General features: G+C 43.0%; 1 long non-coding RNA gene across 1 annotated transcript; it reads right to left on the reverse strand.

The window, feature by feature from the left end:
• Nucleotides 1-6,768: 6,768 nt before the first annotated feature.
• LOC110956493 (uncharacterized) lies at nt 6,769-13,269 on the reverse strand. Its single transcript, XR_002596047.2, has 2 exons — nt 12,922-13,269; nt 6,769-7,100 (listed from the first exon to the last, which is right to left on the reverse strand). It is a non-coding gene; the product is annotated as an uncharacterized LOC110956493 (long non-coding RNA).
• Nucleotides 13,270-13,316: the final 47 nt, after the last annotated feature.

Here is a 13,316-nt window from a genome sequence, read left to right on the forward strand (position 1 = left end):
GGGAGCTGAAAGTGAACACCTGTCACTGTCAGCAGTCTGCGGCTCCCTGCCTCACCAACTGGCTGATCAGAGAAGGTCACCTTGTGTCTGCAGGACCTGAGCAGGGGACTGGCAGCGGATAACTCAGCACTGGACTATACTCCCACAGAGGATAGAGAGGGGGACACTTATCATAACTGACCCCTATCTCCTGTCAACTGGAGATTCATTTCTCATCTTTTGAAGCTTGAATCTCCCTCTGTCCTCTGGTTCTCCTCTTTCCTGTCTCACTTTCCCACATTTGTTACTTCAGGAACTTTTCTTTACTCCATCAGTCTGAGTTTACCTCTGCTTTTCTTTTATACTACTTTTGATTCTATCTTCTTTTATGTTTCTCACTTTTTTAATTACTCTTGCTTGTGTCTGTCAAAAACACACACCCTTTCCTTGTTTTTGATCTCTTACCATTTCTTCTTGTTTGCTCTCTGACTCTCCCTGCCTGTCTCTGAAAGATACCTTTGCGTGTGTCAGTTTTTATATGAGTGTAGCTGTTTTTTCTCCACCTTACCTGACTGAGAGCCTTTCCATTTCACGTCTGTCTTTATCTTCACACACAAGCACACACGCTTCTTTCCAACACCTCGAGCTCTCGAGCTGGAACAGTGGTACTCATGGGAGGTGACATGGAGAGAAACAGCGGTCAACCAATCCGTCACAGCGGACGAGAAAGAACATTTTCGGCTGATCCCGTTTCTTCCCATCAGTGGATGCCATTCTGCAGTGAATGTGGTATCCAAATGACAAACTTTGTTTTTTATTTGCTTTGCATAAATTGCTTCGGCCCAGGAAATGAAGTTCGAGTCTATTTATTTTCTCCGCAAAGAGACATCCCCTGAAATGTGGCAAGATTTTTAATCCGCTCTCCATAACTAAAGTGAGGCACTGAATCGATTTCACCTCAGGTATCAACACAGTGATGAGATATGGGATTTCATTAAAATCATGAGCAAATTTTTCCAAACTACAGGCCATCAGCCCAGCGAGGCTCAGCATACGTTGATGTTTGCATTATCAAAGTCACACTAGAGCAGCTTACATGTGCTTCCAGGGGCATCGCACAGCTGAGTGGGTTTTACAGAAAGTCTGTGATCCAGATCTCCATTAACTCAGCAAACCTTTAAAGGGCATGCCCACATACATGTGCAGACAGGCATAAGGGAGATAAAACTGTGTAAATAGTTAATGCAAATCAATGTAAATTCTGAGGAAACCAAATCCCCATCACACTGGTGGACATCATGGTACATATCAGTGCATTTGTTAACTGCCCCAAACCACAGCCAAACTGGCAATGTGGTTGTATTTAGCATATATTCTGATAACCTCAATAACTGTTCCCCTTGGGATATTCATGTACCTGAAACTTTGTTATAATATGCTTCAGTGTAAAATCTCCTAAAGCAACATTATGCAACTTTTTGCATAGAACTCTGTGGCCACGAGTGGTAATCACAGGTTTCTAGTGCATTAAAGTCTGCTGGGCTCTAAGTTTGGATTGAAATGGAGCATAACCAATCAATTGTTCATGCAACAAACACAAAATCATCATCTCAATACAAACAAAAACAGCAGGATTTCTGACTGTGTACTCCGAGCCCGGTGGTAGACCGGGTCTAAGTTTATCTCCTGCCGGGCTTAAGCAGCAGGGGGTGTTTTTAAACTATAGCTACAATGGGCCTTCTCAGTGGGAAACATATATAATGGTTGGAAAGCTCAGCGACATCTAACATGGTGCCACTGAAATTAAAGTCCCTCCTCTGGCATCGATTTTAATGCCTCTGTTCATCAAAAATGCAAAATGAAAATGAAAATAATCCCTTGATGGCTCAATATGATTTAGATTTAACTCTACACTGCCTTTTCTCTGCATGCACTGCTCACCTGCAGCTGCACTCTCAACCCTTTTTAAACAGTGTAAAACTACACTGCCCAACACAATAACAAGTTGTGATCTTGAAGTAATTAAACCAAAAATACATGTTTGAATTGCACAATTTGACATAATTTAAGTAATACAGAAAGCTCCACCTCTCCACTATTAAGGTTTGTTTTGTATGAAGCCCAATCTGTGTTTTTGAGACTATCATTGGTACCCTGTGCAGGTCTCCCTAGGCATGCTAGTCCTGGTGTGTTGGGAGACCTACGTTAATGGAGACTCCAGCCTGCATGGGCTAGTGGTTGCCATTGCAAGACATAGTTAAAAAAACATCCACAACCCTGTGTCCCTTACCACCTCCACCAAAGTGGTGCCCTCCTGTCAGCTTGCTTTGAGGGTCGATGGGCTTTTTGTAACTGATGCAGAGTCTGTGTAAGCCTGCAATTTGAAACATTACCTCTGCATGTTGCAGCAACTTCACCCTAGTTATTCTCCATGGACATTCAGATTTTCCTTGCTTTCTTTACTTTAATGTCTGTAAAGATTAGACTACTTACTTACCCGTATTTAGTTTTTCTATTTATGTGTGTATTTGTATGTATTGATGTGTTTTTCTTTATTCTGTTAACATGAAAGGTATTATCTCTGCACTTTGATAAATAGGCTGAAGTGGTACAGCATTTCTCTCCTGGTCTTCATCGAAAATAGGTCATTGAAAATTCTCAAAAATTATCACTATCAACGGATATGAAAAATGCCTTTTTCAGCCGTATCTCCCAGCCATAGTTGGTGATGTGTGTAGTGTCAAACTTTACACCATTTTTACGTCAGTTTATACTGATCAACCCAAGTTCTATGGTGACAAGAACAGGCGTTCAAAGCAGGAAGTGTGCATAAAAGAGGAGCCAGTCTTCCTATTACAAGTCAGTGTACCACAAAATGATTTTGAAGCTGGTCTTTAAAAATAAAACCGTTGCATAACATTGCTTGAAGTTATGTTTTGAAAACTCACTTCAAAGTATGCAAAGTGCTTTCATTGATGACAATTGGTAGCATTGAACCTCTCATGACCTACCAACTTTGCAGTGTTCAGAATTCATGATTCTCAGTGAGTTACTCGAAAATCTACGTCCATTGTGTTTCTATTTTGTATGAAAGGTCTATAACAGACAATTCTCACACTGAAATGCTAGTAATGGTTGTTTTGTGTGCTGCTGACGCTGCGACGAGTGAAAATGTCTCATCCAGTCCTCTTTTCAAACTGCTTTTTCCCTTTCAGAGTGACTGGGAGAGTATTCCTGCTTGCACTGAGATTTTTGTCTGTGTTTGCTCTGCAGTGGGCAAACAGACTCAAATTGAAAACCTACATGAACACAGGGTGAACAAAAAGCAGAAACTGCAGGGACTGGTGATCGAAGCCTCACTTTTCTTTATGTGCCAACTACAGAAACACCGCACCACTGGGATATTTGAAGAATAATTTCATGTCTTCGTGTCTTCTGGGTATCTATACCCTTAGAGGCACCCACCGTCAGATAATAAAACATTGTTCAGAAGTTGGATTTTTTTGAGCACTTTGGCAAAGTTTTTGTTTCTGTTGACGGATGTGTCACTGTCTCTCACCCTGTCTGAAACTCAGTGAGAAGTGGCAGCTGTCTCTTGAAGTGTCGCCTCGCTCAGTTTTAATAAATCATCCCCAGCCACTCTGTCCTCCACTTTCCCAGAGAGTGGATGGTCTGCCTCTCTAGCTATGTCCCTTTCTCTACTTATCTAAGCCTGCTGCCTTTCCTTCCTCACCACTCTCTATCTCTGTTTTGCCATTCTCTCTCCCTCCCTCTACTTTCCCCTCTCTGCTTGTCTGTCTTTATCTCTCAGCTGCCAATCTCGTCGTCCCTCTCCTACCATCTCTAACTCCTCCGCTTTAATACTTTGCTTCTTCTCCCTCTCTGTTTTACTTTCTCCTTTCCAGTCTCTTTTTAGAAGCTCTTATCACTGCTAAGTTTCTCAAAAAAAAAGAGAGCCCCTCCCCTCGTGTTGTCTCCTCTTGGAGTGCTGGCACATTGAGCCTCTAAAAGCACAGGGTCCTTGGAAGGAGTCCAGGTGCTGTGGGTACCTCACATTTTGCAAAGTAATGGCAAAGGCACGGCGTAATTAATAAAGTAGCAGCTCTCTGCCATTCTCTTTGCCCTTTCTTCTGTATGTTTTCTCTCCTTTTATTGCCCGTATATTCTCTGTCTCTCTTCCTTTGACTACTTCGCCCTTTGTAATGCGATCCAAAACACAAAACGCATTACGACCTTGTGTTGTGTGTGAATGGAACTACACCGCCTAGAATAGACTGAAGAATTGATTACGTTGCCGCACACTCCATCTCATAAATGAGCCTGACCTGTATTGGCAATCCTTCATCACTGTGAGCAAGCTTGACTTTATGAGGCCTTGCTGTCCACTCTTTTGTCTTTGAGTACATTTAACATGCTGTAATTGATTATGAGCAGCCAGCCATCCCATCATTTATGCCTTTGTCTATACCTACACTGCAGTATGAACAGCTGCACATAAATAATAGCCCATTAGCCCCATAAATGCAGTTGAGCTGATAGCTGAGATGTGATGGAGCTCTTTCTGTCTCTTTACCGCTCCCAGCCTAATTTCATTTTCTTCGACTCAGAGCGCAATTCTGACTGTATTTCAACTCATGTCATCATCAAACAAACGTCAGGTCTCTTCACCAGGTGACGTGACATTCAGCCGGGGGTGCCTGCCGTGCCATACACTGCGCAAATATCCAATATAACACAGAGCGACAAGGCACCTGTGACAGGACCCTCCCACTCCTGATCCTGCCTTCGGTTTCTGTCTCATCTTTCTCCCGCTGTGAAATGAATAAATTCTTGGACTTGATATTGTTGCTGTAGCATTACCATACCAACTAGGCTGTTGGAAGGGGAGTTTAGACCGCAGCAGGAAGGGTGAATAGCTCTCTCCCTCAATCTGTAACTGCTGATTGCAGACACAAAGTGCACTGGTGTAGAAAAATATGCAGCACTGCAAATCCTTGTTAAGACCCAGCAATCTGTTAGATGTCAGACTGATCTGTCCTGCTCACTTCTCTGGGTGTAAGATGCAAATGTTTCATTTAGTTATCTGGGTGCCTTCAAGGTTGGGCTTTTTTAACACTGGGTTTTAGGTGCAACTTTCTTTGTGGATAGCAGTGTTAGAAGAAGGGAAACAGCTAGTCTGACGCTGCCCAATGGTGACAAAATCCACATACCGGCACCACTTTCAGGCTTATGAATGAACACATATTTTGTTTAGCTACTCTGAAAAAAAACTTTGGATCTCCTTTTGAGATCAGTACCCAGGGCAGAAAACCAATGGAGCCAACAAGAAGCTCCCAGACGTGAAATAGTCCAGGATATACCACCTTGTCAGTATAACAAAAAGTGTTGTTTCTACAAGGATATAAAAAATGAGTTTTACTGATGCTGGTTGGTGGATTTTCTAACCCCTGGACAAGGGCAGACTTGGTGTTTGCCCCTGTTTGAAGCTGATATGTGGCTAGAAGTAGCCTGACATTTACCAGACACATATCAAACAGTATATTTTCTAGGATGTACAACCAGTCCTATAAAATAGTCTTCAAAACAAACTGATGCCACTAAGCTCATTTTGCATTGATTTTGTCAATTATGAACATTTAGGCCAAGCAGAAAAGGAAACTTTAAACTAAAGTTACCCTGAAATACTTGAGTTTTATGTTGCCAAGGCCACGAAAAGATATACGCCAATCTTAGTGTGCCATTTCAGAATTATTCAACTTTAAGCCGACCTTAAGATCAGGTCATGGAACACTCCAGGAGTTATGTCACACATATATTCGAAGACGCTTGGGGCCATATAGTGGTAAATAAATAATATTGCTTCTGAGACATCTGCACCAACACAGGATAAACACAGCCAGCCAATATCAGCTCACGGCATTCAGCACACAGCCTCCTTTCAATCCCTCTGGTAAACAATTCGGGTGGGGTGAGATTGAAAACAGCAAGCATCCGCACCCAGATTTACATTCCAATCAAGTGACACCCCTGTCAGAAAATGGCTTCATTTTCTTGACTCTAGCGCACACACACAGACACACACAATTATTACAGTGATGCAACGTACAAAACAAGAGCACCTGATGTGCTCTTATTCTCATCCCACTGTCTCCCTACTTTTTCTGTTTCTTCCGTACATAGATACACACACATAGTGATTTCTGAGAAGCGACAGAAGGTGAACGGTCACATCTCGTAGCGGGAGGCATTCTACAGCATCTCCGTCCTCTACTTCCCTCCTCTCTCCTCTTGTTATTGTGAGGAGGACAAAAGCTATCTCGTGTCACTCTGTGGCGTCGTCTTCAATGCTGTTCGTTTGGAACATGGGGGAAGAGCTGAAGAGGCATTTTAAAGGGCTCAGACAGCCTGTGCGGGTCTCCACAGCACCTGCCTGCCTCCACCCAGAGGTACATCACGCATGACCTTGTCAGGAGCTATTGCTTCATGATGTTTGCTCCCCGGAAAAGTCAGAAGTGCTGCTTTATTTGATACAGGACATGGCTCATTAAAAATCCTATTTGGTATGCCTTGTGTTTGTAGTTTTAAAAGAATAACAGTCTCCCATGGTGCCAACTTCACAGTGCAAATGTCACCGGGGGAGCTGTTCTCTGAGGGCTGCAGCTACACGCTTGATGAGACATGACCTGAAACAAGTACTGGCTGTAAACTGGGAACATTGAGCACATCCCATTATAATCCTCAACAAATAATCCCAGCATCCCACTGTTCATGTTAAAAATACAACAGCAGTAGCATTTTCTCCAAAGTACTTTATTGCCTTTGAACAATGATAGGGGACAATATATTGATTTTAAAAACCACACAGAATGACAAAATTACGCACAAGCCGGCTGTAAAGTGAGGGGCTGGGTCGGCAGGTCCATGGTTGATGGGATCCATCTATTCCAGGAGCTCGTCCATCAGCGGAGGACAGACTGAGGAGCAGAGAGGCAGACAGGCAGCTCCACTGGCTGCAACACAAGACACGAGCGGGGAGGAGAGGCAGGACCCATGTCCTGTGTTGCAGCCGTTGGCCCAGCCAGCGAGTCACCTTCAGCTCTGTCCGGCAAACAGGTGATCCACTGTGAAGAGGAAGACAGGGAGACGGAGAGGAAGGAAATTTGGGGAGAAAGGGTGGAAGGGGAGGGCAGATAAAATCGGTTACAATAGATTCTGTGTGAGAAACAGAGGGAGCAGATGGGCTAAAGTGAGAGGAAAAGGGTGACAGAGAGGGGCAGGAGCACAAAATGAAACAGTGAGCCAAGGGGAAAATGAATGAGGGTAATCGAATGAAGGAAAATACTAATGGACAGTGAATGAGAGCAAGAAAGAGAGCGCCAAAAGGGCGATGCACCTCCACAGACACCACATTCATCACACGGCCAATGAAAATAGCCTTCTTCACCTTGCGAAGAGGGTGTCGGCCTTCCTGGCTACATCTCATATCCAGCCTGCTCAACATCCAGAGAAAAACGTTCCTCTGGCCCAAATTGCCTGACTAGAAGGTTAATGACTGCTAGTGCCACGGGTCCACAGAAAAAGATCTCTCTGCAACGTCCTCATATAGAAGCCCTGAGGTGGTATTGGTGCATGTCATTGGGAATAAATGTAATCATTATGACAGTTGTGCGTGGCACACTGAAAAGAAATAAGATCTGCTTTGGTGATTTAGGGAGGAAATTTGAAACGTGTGCAAGCAAACCAATGTTTATGCTGTTTGTTGGCCTCATGGGGAAGCAATTTGTCATCAAAGAAAAAGAAGGCATGCAATCAATTCCCAAACCACCCCGGAGCCTCTTTTATTCTCTCTCATTTTCAACTCGTCTCTCTCGGGGAGTTCGCCCTGTAACAGGCATTAAAAGGTCAAAGCTGAGTGAACTCGAAGCTGCGTGTATCTCAAACAAAGGTCTGAAAATGTCATGGCTTCACAGACATGTCCTCGTATCTGCAGAAGGAACATCAATGGGCACAACAACAACAACAAAAAAAACAATCAACAGCTCCTTTTCCTGTGACATTTATCCCAAATTTCTGATAGGGTGTATTCCTGTCAGGTTTATTCTCTTACCCCCCAGCCCTTTCCAGAGATGCTTACATCAGCCTCACTAGTTAAACCAGACTTCTGCTTTTGTGATGCAGTACGGTTCGGCAATTACATGACTATCTTTCTCTCGCCTAGTTTCGTGTATGAAAATGGGTCCAACCTAGATTTGAGACTACAGGGATATGAACTCAGAGGACAGATGAAAGGAGCTGAAGGACGAAGCAAGCAAAAAAGAAAGCGGTAGAAAGCCAGGGGCAAAATTCAATTCATTTAGCCCCTATTCTATTCGGAATTTTAAAAAAAAGCTTGTAAAATAGAACACCAGCTGAAAAAAAAAAAAAACATCAAATACAGCTGGGATTTCAAATGTGATGGGGTCAGATTGAAGTTTTTGAAGTTTGGAAAATGTGAACTTTGTAAGTTTTAAAAGGTGTCAGATATATTCGCACAGATAATTCTTGAAAGAAGACGGGAAAGGCTCGGGAATGATCTTTTTGAAGTATGCCTACATTAAATGCATGAAGCAACACCAGGCGCTGGCTCCTTCTGTAATCAGACTCACAGTGCCTTCACATAGGGCATGTGACAAAAACAGTGACTAATAATGGATGGCATACTACTGGAAACAGCTCAAGGCAACTTGGCGGTGGTGAGAAAGAGGCCACCCAGATTCTACATTTAATCGTTTACGTGAATTGCCTTTCATTAAGGCAGCAACAATGGGTTTTAACGGTACTGAAATGACTTTGCCGGACGAAAATTCTGCAGACGCAGTGTGGAGTTAATGGGAGTTATAATTGAGGTATTGATTTTGAGTAATAAGTCCCACAAATTCTCCATAAATAGGACAATGATGATACGAAGTGTAATGGATACGTGCTGTGCATCCTTTTGCGAAATAAAACCTTGTCGTTTGAAAAGATCCTCCCTCCTTCAAAGGTTCACACTAAAGGATGCTTCACAATTGTGCATTGTGCCAGCCTGTAACAATGGTCTGACTCCTCTGATCACTGTGTGATATGGAGGCAGAATTGTCGCTGGCGGATCAGGAGGACCACACTACAGTGTGATTCTTACATTCATGAGGAAATCGCTTGAGGAATATCTGCATAACTGATTCCCAACTTTACATAATGCTCGTGCCCCTATCTTGCCCCTGCTCCATCTGTGGTTTATGTTCATTAATAAAATTGCTGTATAAATTTGCTTATAATAAGACAGAAGCAGGGCCTAACTGGGGGAAAAAAACAGATGTCAGATTACTAATGGCAATTACTCAGGCTGTTCATTATCACATTAGCTAAAAGCCATCAATGAGTCCATCCATAATGTAAAACTCACAACAATATAACACCTCATGTGCATAGATCATTTGCATGTACACATTAAATGTGTCTGTGGGCTTGAGGTCGATGAGGCTGCAGTCTAGCTCTGCAACAATCCGTTAGCTGTCTAGGCTTTGACTTAAGAGGAGAAAGGAAAGTCTTATCTGGCAGCCTTGTTGGGTGTGAGGCTGTGTGCCCATTCTTTTATTGTTTTAAGCAAAGCAGCAGGGAGCTAACAAACCAGCAGGCATCGTCATTTCTGCACAGGATTTCACACCATAGACTTACTCTTTAAGCCTTACATCCAACTGGCAACTAATAATGACAACCTTAAATTATAGATGTTGAATCATTGAGGTTTGCTCTGTGGATAACAAATAAAATGATTCAAATGCAAGGTTACCTATTTGGGTTCTGTTAAAACAGCAATGGAGTTTTACCATCACATCTATAGTGCTTAGTGGTTCAATGACAATTTACCACAGAAGTTATATTCACCTATATAAAAGGATTTCAGTATTTTTCTGGGCATGTCTTTGAACACTAACCTTATATCAGTCCCTTCATTTTATTATGGAAAGCACATAATGGTAGAAGACTTTGCTATTCCTCGCTCTCCTTGTTATTCTCCACAGATGCACAACCTTTTTAAAGAGACCTTGCCTGGTCCCTCCACTGGGTCCATTCCCTTGGTGTCTTGTGAATGACCCACTGTTCTCTTGGGTTCTGGATGCCTGGATCGTCCTGATCCAAACAAACAGTGTTTGTAGAACATCTTTGTTCTCCCTCAACCAGATTATGCATGGTGTAGTAGTCTGTACCAGCAGCTCTGGCTCCCAAACACACACACACACACCAGCCAGTGCATATAGATACAAACACATGCATGCACACACTCATGCACATGCTCACGTTGTGCCTTGTTCAGAGCCACAAAAACACACAAGCTATTGTTGCCTAAAAATGGACTTCAATGAATGATTTTGCTTTAAGGCACAGGTTTTTTTTTTTTTCTTTTTTAAAAAGAGGAATATGTAACAAGGTTGACTAACCACATCATCTCCTTTAAGGTTTTGAAGTTTCTCCACCAAGAAGCTTGGTATAAGCCGCAGGAAGGTTTATTTAAAACAGCACATAGGGAAATTGCAGTCTTTTGGCCTCTACATGCGCAGCTTCCAGTAACAGTTAAGTGACTCAGCCCGCTTCACAAATAATCTCCATGGACAGAGTAATCACTCCAAATTTTAAATATAAAAACGATATTCCTCCTCACAGTGTAGCTTTGTAAAATAAGCATTTCAAAGCCATCAGACTATTGATTTTAAATGAAGTGGAATGTGAGAGTGGTTGTCCTTGAGGCAATGTACATGTGAGTGTGTGATAATTCCCGGAGAAATGAAGACAACTTCCAACCTGCACAAACATCAAATTCTTTATGAGTGAATGAAGCTTTGACCTTGGTCTTGTCTTACTCTGTGTTCCTGCATCAGACTATTCATCCACGCTGTGGATTGTGATAAATTCATGACAAGCTTGGAGTGTTTGAAGAGCTTACTCTCTGAATGATGTATTAAAAGGAGAAAATGCCTTGATGGTTGAGACGTAAAGGTCTGAAAAATGTACACATATACAGGCACTGAAACACAAATGCAGCAGCTGATAATAGGTAGTAAATAAGATCAGAATTTAAAAGACAAAGTGAAGATGATATGTGAAACACTGAATGCATCCAGTTATCAGGACACATAAAAACAGACTAAATTACCCTAATGCTATTAATAATTAACTCATCTGGATAATTACACTCATTACAGAAAATAGACTGTTAAACTCAGCAATGTTCCAGATCGAAATGTGTAAAGTCAGACTTCTGCAGGGGAGTGACCTCAGATAACAGCAAACAAATGAATATCTGTGATTCGCATCAGTATGCAGGAGAAAACTGATTGAAGTGGGGCCCTCGAGTTGTTGGAGTTGCATAACTGCGAAAGCCATCACAAAGAATGCAACACAGTGAGCAAATTCACACATATGTGCATGCATTTTAAGTGCATACACACTCGCAGAGCAGTAGGGCACATTGTGCCTTCTCTCTTGAGCTTTCTCAGCACTATTGGAGTTGGTGTTGCGTTTCAGGAGTGATAGCTGGCTCGATGGCTGCTGCTGCTGCTGCTGCTGCTGGGATTGGCTTTTCCCTGCAGATGCTGACAGGACACTTTGGGATGTCTCTGCTCCCCCTGTTTGGTCCTTTGTAGGTGAAAGAAGAATCCCACTGGCACCAGACCTACCTCACCACAGCATAATGAAGCCAGGTGTGGTCCTATCACTGAGGAGTGCATTAATCCTGCCAGGGCTGCTGGTTCCATCCTCTGTGAGTCAGCAGAGCGACTTAAAGAGCCATTGGTGAAACTGAGTGTGAAAACGTGTCTAACAGTGGTTTCTAAAGCATCAATTTTCGTTGTAGGGTTATCTTGTGGAAAGACTAATCCTCACGCTTTCAAGAAGACTTCAGAGGTTTAGTAGCACTACAAATAATGCCTGGCAGTTATGTGATCAACCTCCAAAGGCTTTAGGTTTCCTGCAGGGAAATCAGAACTGTGCAGGTCAGAGGGAGAAGTGCCCCACAAGTCTTTGCTCATTCAGGCTGCATTTTTCTGGCTCATCACAGCAATAATATTCACCCATGCCAATTTACTGCGGTGTCTCGGTGTTAGTGAAAAGAAGCAAAAATGCCTACCTTTCCATCATCACTGTCCTGGTGCAATTTTATTTCAGCATGCGCCAGTAAAGGGATGAGGACGCACTTTGAGCACCAAATCAACCGTTCTGTTGTCTGTGTGTATCTGTGTCTATGTGTGTCTGTGTGACTCTCCCTCTCGGACTAGCGAGTCAATTTAGTCCTAGTAGTGAAGGAGAATCCGTTTATCCGCGGACTATACGCCGAGCTGCACCGCTTGGCTATTTCAATCTGGTGTGGAAGCGCCTGCCTGACAGAGCCTGATAAAGTGAACTCGCGGACAAAGTGAGGAGCAATCCCTCACACTTTAGCTTACTCCATCAGTTTCGGTAAGCTCCATGGCTCGGTGATTTAATATCTCTCCAGTGTCTGGTGGCAGCCCCTCTCCTTTTCTTCCCATAAATGAGCACTCAGAGACACTAAGACGCACGCACGTTGCACAAGAAAGAAGTACAACCTGGAAAGAAGATTTCACATTTGATGATTCACAACAGCAAAAAAACATCACACAAGGCTCCCGAAAATATCCAATCAGGTTCATCCTCGACTCTAAATAACTGAGAACCCTGAACTCAGTAAGAACAGGCCTGGTGTGTGCTGCTGTTTTTGCTGGATGATGCTCTAAAAAGCAACATTTTCTACTCTGGTGTTCCAAACTTCCAAAAGGAAAATAAAGGTGAAGAAGCGTCAGATATTATCTATTTTTCAGTCAGATTTGTGATCAATTACAATGCTCTGGGATAACAATAAATTCGCGGCTTTTGCCTAAAATCGCAGATGAATGCGTAAAAACCTACCGTGTAGCCACGACAGATATTCCGGGGGAAAAAAAGATGCGCGTAAAACGCACCGGTCCCGCCGTGGATAGATGAGAAGGAGCCGGAGCTGTATTGTCGCTGCTGCTGAATGAAATCCCCTCTTGTGTCGAGCAAAAAAAACCTCTTTGTAACTTCTCTCTTGTCATCTCTGCTCCATCGGGCGTGTGTGTCTGACCGAGGTTGCTTCTTTTCATATCGTTAGAGGAAAGGTGCGCACTCACAGGCTCTTCCTCCCTTCTGCTGCTTCAAAAATATCCAATTTCACACAGTGGCTCTCTCTCTCTCTCTCTCTCTCTCTCTCTCTCTCTCTCTCTCTCTCTCTCTCTCTCTCTCTCTCTGTCCTCGCAGAATTCCCTTCTAGACCTGTTTAAATA

This window comes from Acanthochromis polyacanthus, chromosome 11, assembly GCF_021347895.1.
Source record: "Acanthochromis polyacanthus isolate Apoly-LR-REF ecotype Palm Island chromosome 11, KAUST_Apoly_ChrSc, whole genome shotgun sequence".
Classification (NCBI taxonomy): domain Eukaryota; kingdom Metazoa; phylum Chordata; class Actinopteri; family Pomacentridae; genus Acanthochromis; species Acanthochromis polyacanthus.